Below are 26414 nucleotides of genomic sequence, written 5' to 3' on the forward strand. Positions count from 1 at the left end.
TGCTGTATTTTATTTATTGTACTTTTACTTTATGTTAAGCTGAAGCTGTGACAGTATAAATACTCCAGTGTTAAACAGCATGCTCACAAAGTCTACCAGCATATTGGAATGAGTTCAGCCTGCTGGATGACAACTGTTAATGCTTCACTTACTGTATTTACATTATAGACTAGCTCTGCTCATGACTGGACTACAGTAACACCATACACACACCATGTCTTACACACACACACACACACACACACACACAAACACCATGTCTTACACATACTCACACCATGTCTTACACACACACACACACACACACACACACACACACACACACACACACACACACACACACACCATGTCTTACACATACTCATATGTACTTTTTTTACATTTTTGAACACTATGATCAAAGCTGATTACAATTCAAATGGTTTTTGTTTTTTTCCGTTTTTTTTGTTTTTTTTTCCTTTCAGGAGAGCTGACAGTGGAGACACAGACAGGAAACAAAGGCAGGGAGACAAGCAACATGTCTGCATCCAATCAGAGACACAGTGATTGTCCTTTAGGCTTGCTGAGCGCTCCAATAGTTCAAACGTTTGATGCTGATTGCAACACAGCCTCACTGCTGTGATGATGATGACATACACCTTGTGATTAATCAACTACAGACAATACGTGTGCTATAAATAGCACAGCTCTGTGTTGGATACTGTTGTTATAACTGTCATTTACTGACATTTTGTTTCTTCTTTGCTGCTTTTATTGAGACGCTGTTGCTGACAGCAGACAGCTTTTTATATACATATACAGCCACATGTATGCACCATTTAACCCTTACATACTATTCATGGTCAAATTTAATCCATTTTTAAATTTCAGACCTATGAGGACTTTTCCTAATGTGATACTGAATATAGAAAAATAGGAAATACAATGCATCATTTTTATATTTTTGTGCAGCTGATATACTTTTTTAATGCAAATGTCCAAATTTGAAATGCATTCATTAAAAACGCCAACAATCACTATTCTTTATATACATAACATGTTCTCCTGGACCATATACACTTATTTTTTCCATAGACAAACACTGATGAGAGGAGTGTATAGATGTATGTTGTGCTGTGTGTTTCATGAACATACACAGACACAGTTCAATAGTTCAGGAATGTATCAGATGTTCTGTTTGTTGATGACTGAACAGAAACAGAAACTCATCAGGTGTGAAATAGGCAACAAAGATGTGAAACCTTTTTAGATTTCAGCTTTAAAATGAGGATTTACAGTTGATTTTAGCATGAGGATATAATCCTACTGTTACAATAGTAATGTGAGTAATGGAAGGAGGACATCAGATCAAAGAAAGCTGATCTAGCCCCAAAGAGAGAGAGGGGGGGGGGGGGAGAGAGAGAGAGAGAGAGAGAAAAAAATCTTTTTTCAAGCCTCAGTCATCGTAGTTCTCTACATAACTTCTCAGTATATAATTGCCAAAAAGAATGATAAAAAACCGAGATAGAGGATAAATGGGTCAGGATGGAGGATAAATTTCATGTACAACTTAACCCCTTTACGCAACAGATCATGAGAAGCATTTCCTTACTTTTAGTGTTTTGAAGAATAAATGTTATATTTGTCATATCATTGTTTTTTTGCTTATCCAAACAATGATCCAATCTATAACGAAAAACCAGGATACCATCCAAACCATGAGTTGCATCCCTACTCACATATCCAACTCATTATTGATTACTAAGCAGCTTTTTGTTAGAAGGAAACATGGCATCAGAACTAAATGAAGTTCAACTTGTTATTCTAAGCAAAGAGAGACTTTCTGGCCTAGAAACACATCAAGCTTAGTTCCCTGGGAGATGGAATTTCATCACAGATACAGAATTAGCTAAATAAAGAACACAAGACTCCAATCAGCAGCAGTCCAGTCAGAAGAAGCAGCAGCAGTTTTTAAACCACTTCTGAGGAGGGGAAACAAGGCCAAACACTCAGGGTGGGCTTAGAAATACCAACATTTCACAGTGGATGACTGGAGGAAAAATCCTATTTACTGATGAAACCCAGTCTGAGATTTATAGCAGCAGAAGGGTGAATGTGAGGAGAATGATACTGCAGTGTATCAAACACACTGTGAAACATGGTGACTCCAATTTTCAAGTGTGGGGGTGTTTTGCCTGCTCTGGAGTTGGACACTTGCACCATCTGGTCTGCAGCAGGATAACGACCACAAACACACCTCAAAGCTTTGCAAGAACTACTTGAAGACGAGAGAAGACTGAAGGGTCCTGTCTGTCATGACTACTCTCTATGGTTACCTGACCTCAACCTCACGGAACATCGGGGGGGCAGACACCCTCTCTACTTTTAAGAGTAGGCTTAAAACTTTCCTTTTTGATAAAGCATATAGTTAGGGCTGACCAGGCTTGTCCTGGACCAGCTCCTAGTTTATGCTGCTATAGGCCTAGACTGTATTATCATTTCTAATGGGAAAAAAAGTATAACATTCAAACACATGTAAAAAAAAAAAAAAAAAAAAAAGTGTCCTGGGTAGTACTCTCAGAGGATTTAGAGAACATTTAGAGCTCACTGAATGTTTATGAATACTATTTGACATTTTTCCACTGCAAATGTCATTGCCTGAATCTAAATTTAGTGTGTATATGGAGGTGGAACACAGGTACTGCTGAGCCTATAAGTGATGAGGGGGGGCATCATTCAGTCAGCTTACAGCACTCCAGCTGACCAATGGATTGATCAGCCAATGGGAGCAGAGGCTGTATACGGAGATATGGTAGGATAGGATAACGACTTTTATTGTACAGTACAGTTTCAACACATTTGACGTTTAACAGCTGACTGATGTGTGTTCTGTGCAGTTGTATTATCACATTATCTGCGATGGCCACTATGATCTTGACCTTTTCACAGCTTTAGTTGTTCTCTGTGATAAGACTGTCCTCAGCTGCCTGATGTTTATCACTGCAGTGGATTAAATCTGCTCTGACTGAAGAGGAGAAGAGGAGAAGGAGGAGGAAGAGGAGGATAGAGCATGTAGGAGGTGAAGTGAGCAGCAGGAACAGTATCTCCAGTGTATTAGCTCAGAGCACTCCAGCAGTCAGGCCTGAGTGCTCTCATTACACTGCCCTGTTGTTGTGTTTTTACAATGAGCACTGCTGTCCAACACACACACACACACACACACACACACACACACACACACACACACACACACACACACACACACACACACACACACACACACACACACACACACACACACACACACACACACACACACACACACACACAAACCCCTTCATTTGCATCATCATTCTTCCATTCTGCGGTTTGTCTGTCTGGTGTGCCCTTTGTTTCATAATATCACTGGCTCTGACTTGCTTATGATGTCATCTGACCTGCTTCACATTTAGGAAGGAGTGAATTCAAAGTACAAATATTCTTTCTATTGTTATAAAAATGTCAAAGATATGTTTCAATGTTTGAGGTCATTTAGAAACGTTAGACTGAGTACACTCATCTTCATTACACAGGAAATGAAAATGAGTGTCTGGTGATGTTCTTCATTTAGTTCCATCGCCAGGCTGCTGTAAAGTCTCAAGGTGTTAGGTAATGACAGTGTGGAGGCTTGTAAATGACTGCAGCAGTCAGACACACAGTGACAGGTCTGTGTGGAGAGCTGGAGGCTGCAGCCACCTGATTCACTGAGTAAGCTGCAGCTACTTCACCATGATAAATGATGCTGCTATTTATACATTCTCTACTCGCTGCACCTGCAGTGTGTGTGTGTGTGTGTGTTAGTCAACAGTGGAAGCCCGAGACGCAGACTCATCAGTACAGCAACCAAATCTATTCCACTTACATATTCATTCATTCATGTCCAGCTACCACAGCAGTCATTAAGATACATCTCACACTTCTGTACTTATACTTAATGTTTTGAGTGCACATTGAGAAGTATGGAATAATGCAGTGCACTTTAAAAACTGCATAGTGCACAGTGAAGGCCATTGTAACTACAGTGAACATCGCAACGCTACAAAAATATATTATATATGTAGTTTTTGCACTAAGCACCACTATACTGTTGTCACATATAGACCATCAGTAGCTTTATTGGCTTAATGTAGCAGTTGTAATGATTTGGTACCACGAACAATAATGTGAATGCTAACGCTAGCTTGCTAACATTAGCTTACTACCGCTAACATATTAACGCTAGCTTCCCAACACTAGCTTACTACTGCTAACATATTAAGGCTAGCTTGCCAACACTAGCTTACCACTGCTAACACAGTAACGTTAGCTTGCCAACACTAGCTCACTACCGCTAACATATTAACGCTAGCTTGCCAACACTAGCTTACTACCACTAACATATTAACGCTAGCTTGCAGTGATGCGCGGGTCGACCCGTGACCCGCGGATATCCGCGGGTTTATCCGCGGGTCGGGCGGGTTCGGGTTCAATTTTTTTTAAATATTGCGGGTGCGGGCGGGGCGGGTCATAAAGAGAAAACACATATTTCTCACTCACATACTTTCACTTGCCTATTCATGATAATCCATTTTTTATGTGAAAGAAGAAGAAGACAAACTTTAAAATAAAACTGTTATTAATATCGCTATGTGACTACTTTTGTGCGGACTCTGGCTTACTCTATCTGCTTTGTTTTGAATCTCGATGGCAACGGGAGCGAGCTGAAGCTTGATGGTGCCGTTATTCCACAATCTCTTCAGATCAAACCTGACGCTATGTCCTAACACAGTTGGGTGTCACTCCGAATCAACATTATGGTTGTGCTCAATCAATAATAACCTACACGAATGTGTTTAATAGCTTAGTGACGCTAAAGTTAAATTGTGATCAGAAGATTGAGAGTCATCAGCTATAAATATCATTATATGCTCTGCGCTTCTTCAATTTAAACATATACGTTTTGTTGAAATATCATTGTTACCTACAGTATATGATCTATTACTTCAATTTAAACAAGTGATCAAAGATCAGTTCACTAAAATGTAAGCTCTCAGATCTGATGTTATAGCAGATATTACAGTGTTGACTATGTTTGGCATGTGTGCACACTTGTGTGTGTTTGTATTTGTGCGCAGGGCAGAGAGATGCTTTCCGCAATCGTTCAATAAAGAACGATGTAAAAATCAATCTTACAGTGTATTTGTTGTTGTTTGGTATTCAATTAATCTTTCATGAAATTGTATCATAATCTTTACTGCGAATCCAGTGCAAATCCTTGTCTATCTATGGCTTACAGTGTCACAAATGAGTTCTCATCGGTAAGTTCCATGGCAACACGTTCACTGGCTTTTTGTTTTTTTTCCTCGGGTCGGGTCGGGTTCGGGTCATGATCAGCGCATTTTTTTGCGGGTCGGGCGGGGCGGGTTGGATCTCCTGGCGGGTCGGGTTGGGGCGGGTGTTAAAAAAAGCCGACCCGCGCATCACTGCTAGCTTGCCAACGGGAGCGTACCTATGTTCCCCGGGTCCTATGTTCCCCGATCGCGGCTAACTCGGTTGCTAGCTTAGTGGCTAACTCCGCTGCTAGCTCGGCGGCAAACTCGGCTGCTAGCTCGGCGACTAACACGGCGGCTAACTCATCTGCTAACTCGGCTGCTAACTCAGCGGCTAACTCGGCTGCTAACTCAGCTAACTGGCTAACTGTAGACGGGATCATCCCTATGTTCCCCGGTCACATACAAAGCGGGGAACATAGGGATGATCCCCTTGCCAACACTAGCTTACTATACCTAACATATTAACGCTAGTTTGCTAACACTAGCTTACTACCGCTGTAATGTTATAATACTGGATTTTTTTTTTTTTAATTAAAAAAATAAAATGAAAAAAAAAGCTTACTACCACTAACATATTAACGCTAGCTTGCCAACTAGCTAATCGTCATTTCCGGTAAGCGAGCAATGGCCATGTTTGATTTGAGACAACACTAACTTATGGAAATGTGTGTACTGTATAAATAAGTAAAGAGTGTACACAGTGTACTAACAGACGTATGTGATTTGAGACACAGTGACAGTCTGACAGGTTAAGTGAGATGTGCTGTTCAACATGCAGAGGCTCACCAGTAAACTCTAAACTTTTAAAGTGGATTTTAGTGTATTATGATTGGCCACCTTGTGATCAAAAACAGGCTGATAGTATGCAGGCAGATCAGATGAGTTTGGGCCACTATCTATCAACACTCTGTTTACCACAACTACTCAGAAATGTCATATAAGTATAGGTCTATAAGCAACACTGAATTTAAATGATACATAGGGCACTATTTTAACGATCTATAGCGCATGGCGTGAAGCGCGTGGCGCAAGTGCCTTTGGGGCGGGTCCAAATCCACTTTTGCTATTTTAACGGCGGAAAAATGGTCAGTGCGCCAGGCGCCTGGTCTAAAAGGGATGGACTTAAGTCCCCTCATTAATCATAGACGTGTTTTGGGCGTAATACGCAGTAAACCAATCAGAGTGTCATCTCTCATTCCCTTTAATATCAAGGCTTCACTTTGGCAGATTGCTATTATAACAGCGCATTTACCCAGCCATGCATTTCAATAATATAACATGACTTACTTTTGCTGAAAGGAAAGTTGGCTGATGAGCTGCTAACCTCACATTTAATTCATATAAAGGAAGAATATGGAGATATAACCAACCAGTGTGATGAGTGTAGAGGTGTGTGTAGTTATACTGCAGCAGCCTGGTGTCATCAGCTGATCTAATAAACAGTGATCAGCTGTAATAATAATGTAATGGCACTGCGCTCTGTGCAGCATCAGAGGCTACAGACTTTCATAGGTTGTTAGGACTGTACACAACGGTGCTCTCCATTTTTTGCAATTAATTAAATCTGATAAATATTATGACTTACTAATATGACATGTATTTTTAATATGTTGATGTACATCATAATACGAATTCACATTGTGTCCTTTTATTTGTAATGTTTTGCATGTTTGTGTGCTGCTGCGCGTCCGTGTGGTAACAAGCACAGTGTCTGTGCCTATATACCCCCCTATATACTCCCCTATATACGCCCCTATATACCCCCCTATATACGGCCCTATATACGCCCCTATATACGCCCCTATATACCCCCCTATATACGCCCCTATATACCCCCCTATATACGCCCCTATATACCCCCCTATATACGCCCCTATATACCCCCCTATATACTCCCCTATATACCCCCCTATATACGCCCCTATATACCCCCCTATATACCCCCCTATATACGCCCCTATATACCCCCCTATATACGCCCCTATATACCCCCCTATATACGCCCCTATATACCCGCCTATATACCCGCCTATATATCCCAAGATCAGGGACTCTATTTTCATGTCTGTGCAGCGACCAGCACAAGCAGCCACCTAACGCTGAAACAGGTGTATGTGTGTGTGTGTGTGTGTGTCATTCAAATGAAGAAGCACAAAACAAATAGCCAGTATTTGGTGGAAAATGGATCAAGACAATGTTCTGAAAACAAATGAGTCAGATGTAAGTCTGTTGCTTGATCTTGTGATTTTACAAGCATTTGCAACTATGTACAAAGTACATAGTTGCAAATGCACAGCAATAACATATAAACAATGTTCTCTCCAACCAGCAGATGCATTCAAGTCAGCATCAGAATTGACATTAAATGTGAATAAGGCAGGAACATCAGTAAATGAGTCTGCATTGACCTTTAAATGAATGATTAGATGAATGATTCATGATTCTTACAGTATGTTGTCCACAGCTGTTTAAGTCTGTATGAAGTCTTCAGTTAGTTATGTTAGGTCAGGTTAGGGCTGGGCGATATGGACCAAAAGTCATATCCCGATATATTTAGGCTGAATATCGATATACGATATATATCCCGATATTTTAATCGCAAAGTGAGAGCAAATGTTTAGTCACAGTCAAATCCAAATATGACATGTCACAATTAACTTGATTGAAACCAGCAGGATGAATTAATGCTCAGCTGTTCAAAGAACAATAAAATGTAAACATAAATACTGTATAACCACAGGAGTACGTTCTTTGAAATCAAAGCTCCATAAGGTGCACATTTAAATGAAAAATATAGCCCTTCTTAAATAAAAATAGCCCATAAAGTAAAATAAATATATTTATATGAGAAAAGCATCAACATTTTGACAACTATAGATGGCTTATTAAAATTTTATTTTATTAAAAGCAGTTGTGACTGGGTAGATCATATCTCAGGTACATGGTTTTCAGTAGCTTTTTAAATCTGACTTGTTCCACAGTTGCAACAGGGACCACATCTTTAGCAATGTGATAAGTGACCGCTTTAGTTATAGTACACCACTCGTCACTTTTCTTTTCATCCTCGTTGTTTTTTTGGGTTTTTTTTCCTTTTCTCCCCTCTTTATTCTGTTGTTCTTGTTCTGTCTTATTATGTATTGTATGTTGTATATGTACGGACGGGGTGATTGCTGTACTTCTGTTATAGTGACAAATAAAGCTCTATTCTATTCTATTCTATACGGTACACTGCGGGAAAATGAAGCTTGCAGTGAGCTTTGTTTCGGGGCTGGAGCTTTTGCGGGTTGTGGATGGCTTGCAGCTGGGGCAGTTTCACACACTCTTCGTACTGCAGTTTGTGCCACTGTTGTAGGTGGTGAAAAAGATTTGTAGTGCTTCCACCCCTGGCTGTAACTTGTTTATGTCACTCCCTACATATAACGTGATTTTGTTGCTCATCTGATACTTTGAATCCGAACCATCTCCATATTACTGAGCCACTACTTTTTCTTTTACCAACCAATTCCTCCTCTGCACGCTCCACAGACGTTGTTGCTTCCTCCAAGTTTGTTGAAAAGTGCCGGAGTGTCTGCTCCAGCCCCTCCCCCTCCGTGCGTGAAATAGGAGGGGCGGGGGCGCGGGGAGCAGTGCAGTGCAGAGAGCTCCGGGTCAGCAGCTTGTTTGGAGCAAGGATCACAGCGCAAATTTGAAATACGTATATCGATATATGCGATATGGTCCAATTCCATATCTCATTAAAAAATATATCGATATATCGCCCAGCCCTAGGTCAGGTTAGGTTTCTTTATTTGTTGCCTCAGATCAGGCAGTGCTACATATCATTGATCAGAAGGCAGAAGCACTGATAAAGTACATTCATACATCTGCACACTGTGATCTGAGAAGTGCTGTGTCAGAGCACAGATACATGATGCAGCTCAGTCACTGTGTTTACCTTCATTCATTTGCATGCAGATGACACCAGGCTGCAAAATAACCTCACCACACATTCAGTGTTTGTATGTGTGATATGATGGATTATCACGATTCATGCCCATCATCACTTTTCCAGCTGTGTTTGTAGCAGAAGTACTACCTCGTGTTTCATTCTTGAAATAAGACGTGAATGCTGTTGTCTCACAGCAGTTACTAAATGTTGTAAGAATTACAGCTGAGTCAGCAGATTGATGGAGTCATAGAAATGGGTTCACTTTTTTTATTATTTCTATTTTCACTGTATTAATCAACAGTTAACATGCCACTCTACTGCAGATGTGTGCAGATGTGTACCGATGTGTTTTGAATGCGTAGGCACTCTGCACTCTCTGCACAACATCATTTTCTTGAGAAGTGTCTTTTTATCCGTCATGTTTCACACACAGCTGTTTTAGAGCTAGGAGGGCAGTGAGTGTTTAGTCATCATCAGACCATTTTTTTTCTTTTTTTCAAGTTAGTTTTATTTATATAGAGCCAAATCACAAGATCTCGCAAATCTATACTGTACTCTTTAATTTCATCTAACCCTTACATACTGTCAATTAAAAAAACACATACATTACATTATTTAAGCCTGAACTTTTATGACAGAAACAATTATAGCTGTTATGTTCTCATTTATAATTGTGTATAAGAACTAATTATAACCAGAATATGAACAGTATTTAAGGGTTCATTAAAACCTTCTCATATATATGGACTTTCACACAGCTCTGTTGCACATACATGAACCAAGCCCACACAGTGTGTACTGTAATTGTGTAATTGTGCTTATATAACTGAAATAGGAGCATAGCGTGCATCTCTGCCTCTCAGTTAATATGAGCAGAGGAAGAGAAGGTTACTTGGAAGTTAGGATCTGTGGTTGTGTATTAATGGAACTGTCTCTGATGTTTGTCAAAGTATCAGTTCTTTTAAAGGAAGTCTGTCAGTATATGATGCAAACAGCTGCTGAGGATGACAGATGCTGTAAGAATCATTTTAAAACAGGAAAAAACACAATCTCTTCTTTGTGATCAGCTGTTTAAAGAATGTCTGCAACATGAGTAAAGGGCTGTGTGTGGTTTCAGAGAGGTTACACTGAATACAACTAACTAAATATGATGGAACATGAGTGCACTGAGCTGTTAACCTGCTCTGTGCAGGCGGGGGGAGGAACCATGTGACATGCAGGCATCCCATTGGCTCAAAGATTGCAGGATGCAGCCACTCACCGAGACACAAATAACCTCTAACAACAAAACATGCCTTTTACTCCTCTCTACCTTCACTAATTCATTTTTTTTCTCCTCCCTGGTTTCCAGCAGCAGAAGTGAGTCCAGCCATTGTTCTGTATGAGTTGAGAGCAGCTTCCTCTGTTTACACACTAATATGATCACACAGTGGCCTGCTGAGGGGAAATAAACTCACTGCTTCCTTAAACATGTGCTTTAAAATCATATCATATTACACTCTTCTAATGTGTTTATGGAAGGACTGTTGAAGAGAGCAGGGTGCATTTCTTTCCCTGATGATGATCAATATCTCCACTGATGATCAAACACACACACACACCACACACACACACACACCACACACACACACCACACACACACACACACACACACACACACACACACACTGACTACACGCCACACACACACACCACACACACACACACACACACACACACTGACTACACGCCACACACACACACCACACACACCACACACACACACACACTGACTACATGCCACACATACACACCACACACACACACACACTGACTACACGCCACACATACACATACACATACACACCACACACACACACACACACACACACACACACACACACACACACACACACACACACACACACACACACACACACACACACACACACACACACACACACACACACACACACACACACACAGTGTATTCAAAGCTTTCCAAAGCGCTCTTCCTGTTATTTCCTAGTAATTACTGAGTTTCATTTCTCAGATTAACATTCCAGTCAGGACAGGACCGTACTTTGATTTCTGGGTCACTGTAAACTGTGTGAAGTGAAGATGTTTGAAAGATGGCAGTATTAGTATCTGCTGTGAGAGGAACTGCTACAGACATGACTCTCCTTAATGAGACTACACCAACATTCATCAGCTACATCTGACCTCCAGCAGAAGACATGCTAACGCATTTACATAAACATGACTTCACTGTTCTTCAGCTGATATCAACAATACTTTTAGTCAGAGAAACCATTGGATTAAGAAACACCTTCATATGTACATTAAAGTAATATGTGCTCTATTATGATTATGATGTTCTGGCTGCTGGTGGAATAATCAGTCTGCTGTGGTAAACTATTATACAGTAACATAATTATCAACATCATCATGTCTATATATGGACTTAGCATATGATACATGGACATGACATTCATCAATTTTTGACCTCCTTTCACATTAGCAGCTAAGAGGCTATTCATGTCACATTGGCTAAACAAGTAGTGTCCTCCATTCCTCACTGTGTACGTCCTGAGTGGAGACTGTAGGAAGAATTAAAGGTGAAGAATTAACTCCCCAACCATAATGACAGTCTGGGTTTATACATAAGTACCTCCCACACCCCTTACATTATTATACTATCATATTATCTTTATATCAGTGGTATAAAATGATCTTCAAATGACAATAATATTGTTTATTGCGATTATTTCTGAGACAATATATTGTCCAATAAAAGTAGTTATTTTAACAGTTCTACCAACAGTGATTAAATAGAACTCTGATATAATAAATGAAGATCTTGTAAAACTAGGGCCCGACTACTACGATACTAGATTTTTGGAGCTGATGCCGATACAGATATTAGAGAGTAAAAAAATCCCAATATTGATATATTGGCTGATATTCTGATCTCATATACAGAATATGTACATGGTAAATGGAATGTACTTATATAGTGCTTTTCTAGTTGTTATGACCACTCAAAGCTCTTTTACACTACATGTAACATTCACCCACACGCAGGCTGCCAACCTGCTCATCAGGAGAAACTAACACCGTTGGCATAGCAATGGGAGCAATTTGGGGTTCAGTATCTTGCCCAAGGACACATGGACATGTGGACTGGAGGAGCCGGGAATCAAACCGCCAATCTTCCCATTTGGTGGACGACTGCTCTACCTCCTGACCCACAGCCGCTCCAACATACATAATCCTACATAAGCACACAGTTTTATATTTTCAGACATATAATAGAGGCCAGGGTAATCTACTGTTTAACAGTGAACTTTACTGTAAAAAATGACATCAGCACACTGAAATAGTAAACTGTACTGGGAATTGAATAATTATAAATAAAAAACAACCAAAAAACATCTGTATGTATATATTAACTTATATAAATGTACATATTAAAGGATCACACAGAACATAAAATTAAAATATATCACCAATACAGATATATCTGTGATAGGCTGATATTGACTAATATATCGGTCAAACTCTATATAAAACATTCTCAGCTCTCCACCCTACAATGTATTTCTGTGAGTGAACTCCTTCTACACCTGCTGTTACTGAGATGAGAGTTTAACCCCCCCCCCCCCCCACACACACACACACACACCTATCTGATGTTTGAATTTGAGGTGGGAGTTATATTTGTGTGTTTGCTAACATGTTCTGACACGGTGGTAAATATATTCATGACTCGTATGTCAGTATGTGTTAGTACAGTCACAGACTCACAGTCAATGAACACACTGCACAATTCCTCCTCTGATCATCACATTCCATAACAGCTGAAAACAACTGCTAATATTACACATTATTAGATGTCAAACCACTGAAATAAACATGTACAAATGAGTGAAAACATGGCTGAAAGGCTGTGTGTAGATATGAGGTAGAAAGTGCACAGCTGTGTGTGTGACAGTGACAGTAATGATGATCAGCAGGTATGTCTGTGGTGATTTGACTGCAGATGACTAACGTGGAGGAGCTGTGGGAACACGATGACTCACTATCCCTTATTTACATATGGCAAGCATGTGCTAATGTATGCAGGTGACTCATATTACAGCAACACATCTGCTGTGTCTACAGGATGAAGGACAGGTCTATCTGAAATAGTCCTTTGACACTTAAAGGGTTATTCATACTATACTAGCAGTGTTGGGGAGTAACTAGTTGCATGTAATGATGTTACACAATGCAATTACCAAATAAATGTAAGTGTAATCTGTTACAGTAACTGATGAAAATGTTGATGATTACAAAGGAGGTTACATCTGAAGTCACACCGTTAAGATTTTACTCAGGAGTGTTTTTTCCTAATTTTTTTATATTTAACATTTAAAGTCTGTGTAAAGTAAGAATAAATATGTGTTCTGAGTTTGACATACCACAGAAAAGTGTGTTGTTAACCACCCTGCCAAATTTGAATGATTAAAAAAATCGCCAAATATATGAAATTAGGCTTCAAAGTTGTGTAACAAACACTGTGGGAGTGCCCGTCGAGTTCACTGAAGCCCCGCCCCCTACCAAGTGTCACCTGTCAATCAAAGTCACCACCTCTACCAGAAACATGGACACTAGCTCTGAGAGCTTTCTGCTGCTAACTCAGCTGCTAGCTCTGTGGCTAACTCAGCTAACTAGCTAACTGTAGACTGTAGTAGTAGTAGTGTGTGCTGAATGTATTTATACCTCTACAGCAGCAGGGACGGGTTTATGCTAATAAACATACATATATTGCTGTTTTTAATTCTTTGAAATCAATACTTTTTATATGTTTTATATTCCATCATGATGACCAATTAAACTCATGTCAGACTTTTGACTTTTTTCATCAAATATCTTTATTTTATATTCCAAAATGTACATGAACTAATGAATACATTTTAAATGAGAGATAAATGTTCTTTATAAGAAATGATCTCTCTTATAAATCATGTCAGTATCCATGAAAAACAGCTGGACTTAGATTTTGGTGTTTAATGGGAACATTTACCCTAACAGCTGAAGACATTGGTTAGAACATTAGAAAAGTCATCAAATGTAATTAGTTACATTACTTTGATGAAGTTGTTGAAATAGTTACATTACTTATTACATTTTAAACAGAGTAACTAGTAATCTGTAATCTATTACACTTCCAAAGTAACCTTCCCAACTCTGAATACTATAGACCTGGAATCTAATTAAAATAAAGTCTATCTATCTATATATATTCATGAATGTGCATGGCCAGGAAAAATAATTCCCCTTTCACAGAGCATGATGACAGTAATCTATAATTACAAAAGGTTTACAGGAAGTGCAGGATTTTGAGTCAAAGTTCAGTTATCTGTGTCTGAATTCCACTGTTGCTAATGATGATGAGTCTGATATTAAACAAGTGTGACAAACGAGGGGCCGGAGGCTGCACCAGTGGCTAACGCAGTGAGATAAGCTTGTTTTGGTACAAACAGAGGTTGTGGTCTGGTCTTGAGTTGGGTGTGGTGAGGTAGAAACACAGAGAGAGAAAAGAGGCTTCTGCTGCAGGAAGCAGTCTGTAAACCATCACTCCCTCTTCCTGTCATTCCACAGATAACATCATGTACGCTTACAGGAAGTAGCCATCTGAGGAACACACACACACACACACACACAGACACACACACACACACACACAGACACACACACACACACACACACCCACACTGACCTATACTCTCAGACACATGAGCAAACGCAACAACATATAAATAACCAGTACAATACATCCATACACACACTGTATGACAGGACTGAACTCAACAAGCATTTACTGATGGTGCTTCTGAAAACTCTTAAGTGTTTTATTAATAGTGATGTGACGTACAGTGTAAGAACTTCCAGGTTCTCCAGGGAACATGACTGTATCTCATATCTCTTCTGCTTGAGTCAGTCTTCAGTTAACAACATAATTGAAGTATAAATATAGTAAGATGAAGAGTGTGCAGCTGTCTGACAGTACTGTGAGGCTGTGCTCTCACATGTACAACAAGGTTATTCTTATGATCACCAGTATAGTCTGATATGTTAATATTCTAACGTTTGCTATTAATAAAATATAAAGTGAATTAAACACAAAGGGAATGTAAGTATCTTTTCAGATATTTCAACCAAAGTAGGCCTGACCTGATAATTATGTTATCAGCTTATCCTACAATTGTGTAATTAACATCATCATGTCTATATATGGACTTCTTGTGTGATACATGGGCATTTTACCTCAATATTGCCACACTTCATATTAGCAGCTAAGAGGCTATTCAAGAGTAGTGTCACTTATATAGATTTAAAGGTAAATAACTCTGTCCTCAAACATAATGTCCGTCTGTGTTTTAACAGAAGTGTAGCACCCACTCTCCAATCCCCCTTACATTATTACACTATTATATTATCTTTATATCAATGGTATTAAATGATCTTCAAATGACAATAATATTGTTTATCGTGATGATTTCTGAGACAATATATCATCCAACTAAAGTAGTTCTAGTGAGTCTAAACCTGATCTAAAGTACTGGACGAATCAAAACAGTGACCTGATGACATCAGAGTATCACCAACATTATCATAACTGGAAATCCATACAATAGTTGAGTTGAGATATTTCACTGTGGACCAGAGTGGAGAATTAAACAACAGTGGTATCTATAGAGACATGAAGTGAATATTACTACCTGAGAAGAAAAGCCTGTTCTATACTTTGAGTATGGAGGGCTGATGATAGCTCCATGACAATAAACTGTTGGACAAAGATCATATTAAATATTATAAACACGTTTGATAAATAAGGCCCAAGGCTACCCCCGGTGCTAACAGTGTGTTTACACATGCTGATACAAAGCAGTCAGTCATTAATATGAACTACTCTACATTCTCTGCTCTGACTAACGTAGCTACCGTACTAATGACCAACACTGTCATGGTAACGAGTTAAAAACCTGGAAACCAACCTTTAAAAAAAAGGAAAAAAAGTTATTTGAAAAGTAGAGCAGAGAAGTGACTAATTCTGCTGTGCTTCTGTTTCCACATGGACCAAAATGGGCACGACTGGCTCCAGCTGGTTTCCGCATTCAGTGTGAAGAGTCTGTCAGTCTGATAAAGTGAAAACAGTGGAGCTTTATGTTAGTCTACACATCAGTAAACTGAAACTATCAGCTACCTGAGCTATTTTCCTTCAGCTGGTTTGACTAGTTTGGGACCGGTCCTAGTTTACAGGAAGTGTAGTGGTCACAAACAAATTCTCAAAATCTTGAGCTACAAGTTTGAGCTCAACGGCTCCTGTAGCCAAGTGCGCTTTGTAGGGCTGGGTATTGTTAAGAACCTCACGATACGATTAGATTTCGATTCTTTAGGTCACAATTTGAGATGCACCGATCAATCGGCCGCCGATTAAAAAAGCCGGTTTTATATCCAATCGGCCCCAATCGGTGACCGGCCGGTCACTGTCGTAATTTCCGGTTTTCGGCCAATCAAACTGACCCCCATGCGCGGTGCGTAGCAGCTCAACGCGCCCAGAGCAAAACAGCTAAACACTAGCAAGACAACATGTCGCTGATTTGGACTTATTTCACTTTGTGCCAGGACGACCAGAATCCCCGGTCTGTTTCACAACGGGGTACGGGATGTTTTTGAATGTAAGTTAGTTATTGACTTGTAAACTGGACTGAATGTTATGGTCAGTGTTGAAAATAAATCTGCTCAGGAGGCACTGTTGAAACTCTCACTCTATTTCTTATTTGTGATGTTTTATTCTTGAAAAGGGGGGTTATGATAGCATATAGCCTACCACTAGTTGTGGTTTTCATTGCAGTTATATAAGCAAAATGTAGTGTGGGAGAAGGTTACTCAAGCCAAACAAATATAGTGTCTATTATATGATTATAATTATTCCTTAGATAGAAAATCGGTATCGGAAAAAACGTTTTTGGCAGGTCAGACTCCTTAAAAACCGAAAATCGGTATGGGCCAAGAATTTTGCAAACGGTGCATCTCTAGTCACAATTCGATTCAATATCGTTTTGATTCGATATTGATTTAAATGCTTCGATATCGATTGAGTAATAAGTAGAAATACACAAATAATTGATGATTTTAAAAGCAGACTTCAAACGTCTGCTTTTAAAGTTGAAGGCTCTGGTTTTACACTGCTGCTACCTGCTTCGGTTGCCATGTTGTTGTTGTTGTTTGGTCAAGTGTGGCGTCCGTCCGTCCGTACAACGCAAATCACACAAATGTGTTGCTCACCGCGCCCCCACTGGCCAGGGGGCTTGAATCGATTCAGAGGATTTAATGAATCGATATTGAATTGGGAAAAAATATATTGCAATGCATTGATGAATCGATATTTTTAACCACCCCTAGCACTTTACATGCTGGGATTTAGATGAGTGAAGTCAAATGCAGCTAGCAGCTAACTGGAGGTCTGGCCTGGACTAAGACAACAACAACCATGTATGTTGTCTTGTTGATAAGTGGTAGATCGGAGCTTCTTCTTCTATAGTGTTAAGGAAAGACTTGAGGCTGAGTGCACAATCACTGACTGTCTGCAGGAACATTTAGCATCATCACCACTGCTTACTGTTCTATTGTGTACAAGCAGCTGAAGCCTTGTCACACCCACTCAACAGGGCCACAGCTGGGACCCATAGTAAAACATGTAAATAACTAGCTTTTTTTTATTTTTGTGCAGCTGATACACATTTTATACTTGCAAATGTACAATTTTGACCTGTGTCAAATGCATCAGTAATCAAACATTTATTAATGACTGTTTGAGTATTAAAGAATGTGAATTGGTGTCTATCTACACTACTAATATCACACATTATAAAAGTTTGTGTCTATGCAATATAGGAATTGATCATAGCTTAGGCTGTACTTCCTCATGTGTCTTTCCTTTCAGTAACATGAATGCCATTGTTCACTGAAACTATCCTCTGTGCAACAAAGTGCCTTCAACAGCTAGCATAGCTATACTGATAATGTATACTGATACTATATTAACTATATTTACAGATTCTTCCTGTCATATGATGCTGATATAAACCAGTACAGAGACAATCCTGAGTCAGGGGGTAGGCTGGGGTGTGTGTGTGTGTGTGTGTGTGTGTGTGTGTGTGTGTGTGTGTGTGTGTGTGGGGCTTCTTCCACAGTATGAGTAGCCTCACAGAGGAATATTTTAAGTATGTGGACTGATTTGAAGTGAGTCAGGGTGGGGGGTGGGGGTGGGGGGGGGGTTGGAATGCTAAAGAAAGGAAGCGTTGTTGTTATCCGCAGCAATAATGGGTCAGAGCCAAGCTGCCAGCACAGGAATGTAAATCTAACACTTCACCCTCTAACACACTAGGAGACATGTGGGTGTGTGTGTGTGTGTGTGTGTCGGGGGGGGGGGGGTGTTTTGGTATTCGTGACTGGCAGTGAGGTAAAAGAGCTGAGGTAGGCTCTGCTAAGTGGCATGTGGTTAAGTTGCCTGCTCATCAGCTGAGGAGAAGCATGCCAACATCGTCCCACAAAGACTCACCAAACCAGCTGCAGCGCTCACATATGAGCTGTGTGTTACTGTCAACACTCATTTCAATCCACAGCATTGTTACAATCACAGCTATGGAAGAGGTTGAATGAAATCAAAAGAAATCTAGTACGAATTTAAAGTCTGTGTAAAGTGAGAATAAATATGTGTTCTGAGTTTGACATACCACAGAAAAGTGTGTTGTTAACCACCCTGCTAAATGTGAATTATTAAAAAAGTCACCAAATATATGAAATTAGGCTTCAAAGTTGTGTCAAACTTCATCTTTTTCTCTGCTACCAAACACTGTGGGAGTGCCGGCCGAGTCAGCTTTATCCACTTAGTTATTATATTCACATTACTGATTATTATTATTCAAAAATCGTATTGTGTAAATATTTTGTGAAAGCACAGATAGCCATCCTACTACATTGTCAAAATATTGATATTGAGGTATTTGGTTGTAAACATTGTAATATTTGATTCTGACCATCACCCAGCACTATTAATGACTAACCACTCACTGCTTATATAAACTTGAGGATCTCTTTATTCAATTGTAATATTTGTTAAATTATTTGTATTAATGTTTTGTAATTACTCTTTACTCACGTAAAGTAGAGAGGACGACTGTAGTCAAAGTCTGAGCATTCTCCACTTAACTACATTCATATGAAGAATCACAGGACTTCAGACCTGGGTCCAAAACTACATTATGTTGTTAGTCAGTTATGTTGGTGGCTTTGCGCGCACACACACACACACACACACACACACACACACACACACACACACACACACACACACGACAAGCCGAGTCTACAGTAACAATCAAATGAAATGCTTAACAGTTAAGTAACCAAACCGTGAGGCTGCTGTCAGTCTGTATACAGACTTTGTTCAAAATTAAAAAATTAGCATTCAAACATGTTGCATTCTTCATATTCTATTAAATGTCTTCTGGACCATAAAACAGTGATTGTGAATGTCTTTTTTCACAGTAGGATTCATCAAACGTTTATTAATGACTGATGGGGAATTTATGAATGTGAATTAGTGTAGAGACTCATTATGAGTCACAATTTGAATATGGAATCAATAAAATCACAATAGAACAAAGGTGATGATATTACTGTGTAGCATGTGAACTTACTTGGTGCTGCACTTGAAAGCTCTCAGCAGTTATTGTAGTGAACAGACAGAGCAGTTATCAGTCTGAGTGATGGAGTCATGCTATTTAACTGTGTTATTATTGAACTTGTGGGTTTTTTTAAAAGGTAGACAGACTGGAGCTTCTTATGCATATGTGATTGAGGATAGTAACAGACAACTAAACTGTCATAGTACCCTGGAGCCTGTTAGCTAACGTTATGTAACATACTCTTCTGTGTTTGATGTGATGACCAGGAGGACTAAACAGAGAAGTACTCTCATATCACTTTAGGACATTTCTCATTTGTTAACATTAAAAGTGATGGAGTGAGGAGAGCGAGCAGTGAATGAGAGACATAAAATGTTATTTTCTGATTCTTTCATGGCGGTTATGTCCTAAAGCACAAATAAATAAGCATCAAACACTCAACAGATGATTTACTGTGGAGACAGATGCTCTCTTCCTCCTTTTCATTCAGTCATTACATCCAACTCATACCGCAGTAAATACAAAGAACTGTGTGTTCTTTCCTTGTGTGTTAATATTGCTGCCATCATTTTTAAATTCCTCATTGATCTACCTGGTTCCTCATAAGGTGGAAACACAAACCATAAGATTAGTTCCTCTGGGTCCAAATCAAGTGTAGTTCCAGGTCTAAAAAGTGATGCCAATGCAGAAGTGAATTAAAACTGCATTCTGCACCGGTTGTAAAAACGACCAACTGTATAATAGTCTATGAGAAAATTACTATAATTCTCACTTGATTTATTACCTCATAAACACTTTCCTCATGCGTTTATGGTCTTAATCGCTAGTTGTAATGTTAATTTTGTAAATTATGGTCCCTTTTAGAGTAAAATAGACATGAAGGATATGCTTTGGCTACCAAAACAATGTCTGAAGGATACTCTGTGACTGACAAGTCGCTACCATGGCGACAACGTTGATTATGTAACATAACCATGGTGTAACCCAGATTCACAGAGCACAGGCGTAGCTGCATCAGTGTGTTTTCAGTTTATGAAAGTTAATTGTAACATTTTGGTCACCTACAACGTCTAAGGAGGAGAGTTCAGTTTTTTCTACTACGTAAATTTTAAGGGTTTTTAAGACTGTTTTTAGCATTAGTATTAGCATTAGCACAGTTAACTATTGACTATAAGCTATAACTGCACCATGCTAGTTAGCAGCTAGCACTAGGGTCAGCTCCACTCTCTCTACATCTGGCTTCAAAAATCAAAGATGACAACGATCAAATCACTAAACTGGAGGCTTTAAAAGAGCAGCCCACAACCATCTGTGATGTCACAGTCACATCCATATGTTTTAACAGTCTATGGTCCAAAGTACCTGGAGGACTTGACAGGAATGAGGCTATAAAAGGGTCAAAGATGACCTGTCACTAGAACTGCTTTAGTTGGACGAAATATTGTCTCAGAAATCATCGTGATAAACAGTATTATTGTCATTTAAAAGATCATTTTATACCACTGATAGATAATATAATATCATAATAATGTAAGGGGGAGTGGGAGGTACTGTCATTATGGTTAATGTATATATATATATATATATATATATATATATATATATATATATATATATATATATATATATATACACACACATATATATATATATAGACTGCTTTAATTCTGCAGAAGAATTAAAGGTAAATAACTCTGATAAGCTGATAACATAGTTATTGTAACAGGTCTACTGTTTGTAATGTTGCATGGAACTAGAGGAGTTCAGGTTAAATTAACACACACACACACACACACACACACACACACACACACACACACACACACACACACACACACACACACACACACACACACACACACACACACAGTTAGCCTAGCTCCATCTAAAACAACTTTAAAGCTGTCTTGATAAACTAAAACAAGTCAGTTTATTGTCCATGTTCAATCTTTGATGTACTTGTCTGACTTCATGTTTGTACAGTGTACTCACTTACTAACTCTTTATTTACTTTCAGTCCTGCACAGACCAGTTAGAGACCAGCACGATACCAAATGTGGTCTTCCCTGATGTTAGCTTGGGTTTTAGCAAAGCACCACGCCCTTGGCCTCTGAACCTATTCCCCAGCCAGAGGGCAGTGCCAGTAAACACTAAACACAGACACTTGAGGAGGGAGATAGACAGACACAGGCAGGAATTTTATCAGTCAGCCACTCCCAGCAGCTGCCCCGGCTCATGTGGCTGGGTTACCATTGGTCAGGGAATTTATGGAATAACTTGCAGTTTTACGGAGCATGTTCTAAATCAGGTCCAATCATTTGGTTGGCAAAGTTTATCGTCTGGGCCATGTTGATAGTGCTTGGCGTGGGTGCATGATGTAGGGCAGGGCTGAGCCTCCTGCTTCTATATGAAGTGAGGGAAGAGAGCAGAGGCTGGGCTAGGGATATAAACAACTGTGAAACAAAGAGAGCTGACTATACTGACACAATGTAATCAGAGAACAACACCGGCTCAGGAGACAGATGAAGACTGCTGGAAGCCAAACATCACTGACTTCAATCAGCATACAACTATTCTGTTCGACCTGCAGGCTGAAATTAGCAAACTGTTAATGACGAATGTGTTTTTCCCACTGATCACGGAGTATTACATCAATCTTTACTCGTCAAACAAAACAGCTGACCAGGATGTTAAAGACTACATCACAATGGAAACAATTACAATTTTCCCTGCTCTGTCCCGCCGTCAGGCAGTCTAGGTGTGTTAATCAAACCCACCCAAATGAATGAGTGAAGCCAATACATCGCAATCGCCCCCTGGTGGCTGGCTGCAGTATAGGTCAAAAGCCCCGCCCATCCATGTCATTGGAAGGGACATCAGCCAAATTAAAAAAAGTAAAAGCTTCAAGACTTTTTGTTTTCATTTTTGCTTACCAGCAGGAAGTGATGACGTGTCGACTATATTTATACAATTACTGTACAGAACATGGTGGGCCGGGCAGGAAATCAAATGATATACTGATGGAAAGTTAGGCAACAACAAATGTGATTATTGATTATTGGTTAAATCATTTACCTCAAATATGACACTACTGTTTTGTGGGCTGTGGACTGCTGGACAAACAGAACAAGCTGTTTGAACATGTTGCCTTTGTTGTGTTGAGCATTTCATTATTTGCTGACATGAAGTCATTTATTAAATAGGAACTCCAGCAAAAGTTTGGACACACTCTCTCATTGAAGTGAATGTGATGGTTTGTCCAAATGTTTGACTGCTACTGTACCAAAAACACCTGATCCTACATTTCCCACAATGCAATGCAATAGCTTCCTGCATTAAACTTCTTTTTTTGTATCCTTGGATAGTGGGGAGTGAAGAGGACAGGAAACAAGGGGAGAGACAGATAGCGATGACATACAACAAAGGTCAGCAGCAGGAACTGAACCAGGACCAAACTATTCAGCACCACTGATTTTAAAGTCAGTATTATTGTATTTTATATAAGATGTTTTCTTGTTAGGGTTCCTCCATGGCCCCAGAAGACACCATAGAACTGTTTCCACAGGTTGACCATGACATAAACTGATACTGTAATGGAAAAAATATCAAGACTTATAGACAATCATGTTTAGAAGCAGCCTTACACAGCTACTCTTGTTTCCATGGATATAATACATCAGCTGTTTATATTTGATATGTGCCAGTGTGTGAATACTTTCCCTGTGTACTGTCAGCAGCTGTGTTGGTGTGAATACGTCACACAGCCTCAACTGGTCTCTCTGCTATTGTAAGAAAACAGAATGGAGCTGATGAACAGACCACTCTGAATCATGGCTGAATTGATAAAAGCACAGTGACGCTTTGGTTACTTCACTGTGACCATGCCTTCTTATAACTAGTCCACGTTCTCACTGTTACAAAGGAGAGGTCTCAGCTGGAACCTAACTTCACACTCCATAATACATCAAGGTGCTGTGCCACATTCAGTTGTCTGTGTGAATGAACAATAAGCAGTGACTAGATTAGACATGGCTCAGGAATGAGAATGGATCCAGCTTATTAAGAAGAACAGTGGATTTGTGCTCAGTACAGTTCAGTCTGCTCTGCTGTTGAGTTGCTTTTTTAAACTGCATGTGAAGCACCTTATTGATCCAAACAGGAACTCACTTACCATCCGTTCATTAAATAAAAAAAGAAAACACTTCCTCCTTACTTGCTAAGAACAGCAGTGTGGAAAATCTGTATAGATGTCAGTTTTGTAGAAGCTGATCTACGACACTGATGTTGACTCTGTATTTCAACTCAAACATCAACTGCTTTCATCTCTTACACTTAATGTGACAGCACAGCTATATTTTGAGCTGCTTCATCATCACACTTTCATCAACACCTCAACTACTTTCACCTGTTACATGAAACCTCACTTGAGTCCTTACAAAGCAACTGACACTTCACTGCTTAAAGTGAACACGCTTCAACTATCTATTAGGCTTACACTTCAATATATCATTCATCAGCTTTCAGTGCATGATAACTCACTTCAAATCCTTTTAGTCCTTTAACTACAGCTGTGCATCACCTGAAACTGACACTTCAACTGCTTAAGCGCTTCACCTTCAACTGTAAACTTCCCACATTTCACTACAAAATGATGAACAGTTTAAGACATATTTCGTACTGTTCACATCATACATTTTGGGCACAGGCAAGAATAAGTATTAAGATTTTCTTCAGAAAGTGTTTCTTGTAAAATGATAGTAAATCAAGTTACACCTGAGACATACATTGTATGTATGTATCTATGTATGTATGTAAAAAATGTATATTAAGAAATCAAAACATTAAAAGGAATGAAACAGGAAAGACAAGGAACCAACTGAAATCCATGAGTAGTTAGAAAGTCATGTTAGTCATATCAGCTGGGTTACTACAGTATATTGATGAGCTATAAAGAGACATGTCATGATTGGTAAAAGCAAAGAGCGTTCCCAAAACCTTCTCAACCTGATTGATGAGAAACGTATCAATGAACCTGGTTACAGATGTATTTACATTGCTGAATCTTCCAGTAAGGACTGTTGAGTCCATTATCTGGAAGTGGGAGGAACATCACTCAACCCTCAACCAGCCACACACACACACACACACACACACACACACACACACACAGGAGCTCCTTACAACATTTCTGATCAGGCAATCAGAAGGTAAGTCAGAAGAGGAGCTCAAGAGCCAAGGAGCATCCAGAGTTGAGAAAAAGTTGGAGGCAGCAGGTACAACTGAGCAGAGAAGACAAGAAGCAATGCACTCCATCACCATGGCCTCTATGTGTGCTTACTCCATTACTGAGGGAAAGGCTTGTTGAAGCTCTTTTAAAGCAACATTTGGACAAGCCTATGATATACTGGGAGAATGTAGTCTGGTTAGACAAGAACAAAATTGAACTTTTTGGCTGTCATACTACACACATGTTTGGAAGAGAAATGGCACTGCACATCACATCATTACACACTAAACATAATGTTCATTATTCATGTTTTGATTCATTTATATGTGTGGATTACTTGAGTTAAAACCAAAACAATACATTTACTGAAAAAAATGTTGACCCATTCAATACTTATTTCCCCCATTGTAAGTAGCGAGCTGAATTCAACACAAGAAGACAGACTACCATGATTTAGAGGACTGAAGAAGAGAAGGCTGTCATAGAGTCATTAGTGTGATCACCAGGAGACTACAGAATCTCTCTCACACACACACACACACACACACACACACACACACACACACACACACACACACACACACACAGACAGACACACACACAGCCCTCAGGTTTTTCCCATTAAGGATCACCATTAATCTAAACTAAGTCTTAGCCTCCTACTGGATCCAACCAGCCAGACCAGAAGAAGCCTTTAAGGGGGCGGTGCGCGCGCACACACACACACACACACACGGGAAGAGTCAACCTTGACCTACCAGTGAGTTGTATTGTCTAATCAACCCCTTCCCAACGTGATCCCTCTAACATGTGTATGTGTATTAAAGGGCCGTGTACTAAAAAAAACAACAAATCAATTTTCATGATAAATATTGTTGTAAGGCTACTGTTCATGAATAGGTGTATGCTCTTGTACAAGCAAGTGTAACAGGACAACACTTACTGTTTGCAAGTCATCTATAGAGTTAAGACAGACAGTTGTCTTTTAAAATTATTCTACACATTAACTGTAAAGTTGTACAGGTGATCACAAACAGGCAGGGCTCCTTTAATCTAAAGCAGTATTACAGCATACTGTAGCAATCCTGAATCACTCTCCTCACACACACACACACACACACACACACACACACACACACACACACACACACACACACACACATTTCCTACTGGTGTACTGATTACATCCAGTGACCTTCTAGCCACAA

General features: G+C 39.5%; 1 protein-coding gene across 1 annotated transcript in view; it reads right to left on the reverse strand.

Moving 5' to 3' along the window:
- The window catches only part of LOC128365276 (tight junction protein ZO-2-like), a 110449-nt gene that overhangs the window by 83248 nt on the left and 787 nt on the right, over positions 1-26414 (reverse strand). The window lies entirely within an intron of this gene.

This window comes from Scomber japonicus, chromosome 9, assembly GCF_027409825.1.
Source record: "Scomber japonicus isolate fScoJap1 chromosome 9, fScoJap1.pri, whole genome shotgun sequence".
Taxonomy (NCBI): Eukaryota; Metazoa; Chordata; class Actinopteri; order Scombriformes; family Scombridae; genus Scomber; species Scomber japonicus.